We start from the raw sequence: 3,803 nt of genomic DNA, 5'->3' as shown, positions 1-3,803 counted from the left end.
AGAGATCACGGCAGGGTGTGGGAGACCAACAGGCGACTTCAATGATGTTTCGGAATAACTAGGGTGCCTCGATGCCAGCGCCGCCGTTCAGGGTGGAGACAACCCCGCTGGCGCCGCCATATTGAATCACACGAGCTCAGACTCAGCTACGCTTGCGTTCATAATAGTGTTACTCGCGGCGCACTTCCAAGTGCTTTGCCTTGATGAGGATTTTTTTATCGGTATCGCATCTGCACATCTTATAACCAATAGCCGTTAAGTCGTCGAGGGTCGAAGACGTAAATGTATGGCGCCCGGGACATGCTCCAAGTGCCCATTCATCCCATTTAATATGCCATGTGTATGTTTTAAATACGCACCATTCTTTTTTTTTGCGCTTCGTTGCTTGGTATATAAGGCTTGCGAACCCTTGTGTGTGAAGTTTTTCCTTTTTCGCGGCTGTATTTTGGTTTACACGTCACGCCTCCTTTACCGTAGCCAGCCACTCGCGCACGGCGTTAGTTTCTCTCTTGCGTTGCGCGTGCTCTACGCGTTCGTTGCAATTACTTGACGATATCTACGCGCAATTTTGCGTTTTTTTTGCCCACAAACTGGTGCTGACAGGATTAAGCTCGTGTAAAAAATAACTGCCATGTGAAAATAAGGTTTAGTTAGTGCTGTAGAGAAAAATGTAACGGAACTTGTCTGTGTCAATCTTGCGTAGTCCATACAAGAAACCAAACGATGCACAAAATACATTTACTTAGTAATGTCTAGTGCAGTCAATCATGACAGAAATATGTACATGAAAAATTTTATGTACTGTGTGGCGCCTGAAGGTTATGTTGAAAGACGAGATAAACAAAAATTCGGAAGGTAGGCTCGACACCACAATTCGGGATACGGAGAGTTTTTTGAAATTTATTTCATTACATGGGGGGGGGGGGGGGTTCAAGTGAGTACATCACCCTTAATACACACAATATAAATCGAAAACAAGAATACAAACAAGAAAACGCAACCGCGGGTAATATTAATCAAGATATCCAGCCAGAATACATCACTACCATCGAATACATCGCACCAGCGAAACACATCGATGGCGAGTACAGAACATTTTATAAATAACCATTAGAACACTGATACTACATGAAAAAATAAACAACACTACATACATATCGCGTACAAAAACCGTAATGAAACTAAGACAGTCAAATACAGATTAGCAATGTTTTTCACTTCGAAAATATAGTCCATGATGGTGTAGGGGTGACTTTAACAGACGGCGCCCATCCTGTCGATTTCCCTCGTACTGGTCCTCTTCAAATGTTTCTAAGTACAAGTAAAACAGCAAAAGTGATTATTGATATGAAAGTTGCCTTGTAAATACAGAGAACCCATTACAGTGCTTAAAATAAGTTTTCGCAAAGTAATGCTGTATTACCTAGCCTCACATGTTTCAAGGAAATGCACAGTCTACAACAGACACCATGCCAGAAAGCGCCGAAACGTTTTGGTCCCATGATTCCCCTTAACTCTACTACACCTGGGCATACCGTTCATAGGTATTTAAAGACCGCCACAGTACCCAATACATCGGGAATGAGCACGAATGACCATTGGCTTACGAGCACCACGCTACAATATATTCGTCTAAAAAATCAGCTATATAACGTAACAACCTGAGATCCGCAAGATATCTGCTGAAATCAGAGAAAATCACAATGCTTCGCTTGCCACGTACACAACTCTCCCCAGAAGAAGCACTGCGTTCTTTAGTCCCAAATAACCAGTAGCGAAAAAAGAAACTGAGGGAAAAAAAAGAGAAACAAGAGACACATGATGTGGTTGCTTCCCGTGAAAAGTAAAATAGGTGGTTTACATGACGATTTGTAGCTAATGTAAGACTATTTCGCGGCGAAGCATTTTCGTCAGTCCTTAAATAAGGGTACTACTCGCATAGACTGCGCCGATCAAAACGGCAAAAGCCTATGCGACGCGCGCTCGGAAACCATAGGCTACTCAGACAGCATCGGTGCAGTGCTTAGTTCGTGAGCGAACGTAGGTATGTGAGCGAGGACCAGAGATACTTTATTTAAATGAAAAACACTGTGCGATAGTCTCACTTTCTTGACACTTACCTCGCAAATGTAGGAGTTATCCGTTGCCTTCCCGTGATACCGCTTTACTTGGCTTCCAATCTCTTCCTTCGCTCTGGGTCACGGGGGAAGCGTAAACAACGAAGCCCTTTACGCGTCGATCCGGTGCACTTGGGAACACAACAGCCCGTGATGTCGACTCGATGCACTTGACAAGCTTGTCATTCATGCCACTGTCCAGCAAGTAGAACGTCAGCGAAGCATCCGCGTGCACTGTGTCTCGAACTGAGCACCGGTACCAAGCAAATGCAACCGCTCGCTGTGATTCAAGATGCGTCGCAGCGAGAAAGCGGCGGCGCGGGGCAGTCAAAGGATGGCACCACCCTGAACGGCGGCGCTAGCATCGAGGCACTCTAGGATGGATGGATGGATGGATGGATGAGGCTGAACCCTTTAAACTGGGCGCTGGCATACGCCACATAGCCATGACTATTAACATATTTTGTACTTTGTGGTGGTGGTGAAATTTCACCCCTGCCTTGATTTATCCACCAATCAGATAACCTCTGTTTGGTTATTTCTACCCGCTTAAAGTCTATTTTGCCTTCGCTGTCCCTAAACCCCAATGCTTTGAAAAAATCAGCCCCGTTGCCTTGCACTGTAGGGTTAAGCCCTTTACAGACAAGTATGAGGTGTTCAGCCGTTTCCTCTTCTTCTCCACATGCACAGCACACGTGTCTATACCTTGGTACTTAACTCGGTACATCTTAGTCCGCAATACTCCCGTCCTGGCTTCAAACAACAAAGGCTTCCCCTAGAATATCGTAGATATTTTCTTTGGCAATTTCTTGCTTGAAAGTTCGGTATGTTCCCAGTGCTGATTTCGTCTGCATCCCTGTTTTCCACAGACCCTCTCTGTTTCCTTAACCTTTTCTTAACCGCTGTTTCCTGGTTTGCACCCCTCCTGCAGTCCAATATTTGTTTGACAGTTTTCTGCGTCAGCTTCCTCCATTTTGTATCAACATTCATCTCATGTACAAATAACTGAAAATCTCCTTGCCCACCGCTTTTCTGCCATTTCTCTCAATCGCTCATCAAATTTTATCTTGCTGCTGGCTTCCCTGCCCTCGAATGACGCCCATCCCATGTCACCCTGTACCCCCTGATTTGGGTGTATTTCCGTGTGCTCCCAGAGCCAGTCTACCTACCCCTCGCTGCTTAACTTCCAACTTGGTCGAACCTCTGATCTCATGCACAGGACCGCATTGCCGAAAGTCAAACTAGGGACCATCACCCCTTTCCAAATCCCTCTCACCACTTCGTACCTATTGTAATTCCACAGTGCCCTATTTTTCATCACAGCTGCATTTCTGCTACCTTTAGCCGTCACATATTTTTCATGTTCCGTTAGGTACTGAATTGTTTATCCACACTCTAAGATATTTGTACTTATCCACCACCTCCAGCGTAACCTCCTGTATCCTATGCTCGCTGCCCTGATTATCATTAAAAGTCATGACTGCCGATTTTTCTTTACTAAACTTCAAACCTAAGCTATCTCCCTCTTTACCACAGATGTCCATTAATCTCGGCAAGTCTTCCTTGCTGTCAGCCATAAGTACAATGTCATCCGCAAACATCAGTCCTGGTAATGACTGTTTACTCCATTCTCCTTGCTTGAAATAGGAAAGGTGGAAGCCAAGTCCGCTCCTCTCTAATTTTTTT

The sequence above is a fragment of the Dermacentor silvarum genome, chromosome 3 (genome assembly GCF_013339745.2).
Source record: "Dermacentor silvarum isolate Dsil-2018 chromosome 3, BIME_Dsil_1.4, whole genome shotgun sequence".
In the NCBI taxonomy this organism is placed as follows: Eukaryota; Metazoa; Arthropoda; class Arachnida; order Ixodida; family Ixodidae; genus Dermacentor; species Dermacentor silvarum.
Note: the sequence above shows the minus strand (reverse complement) of the source record.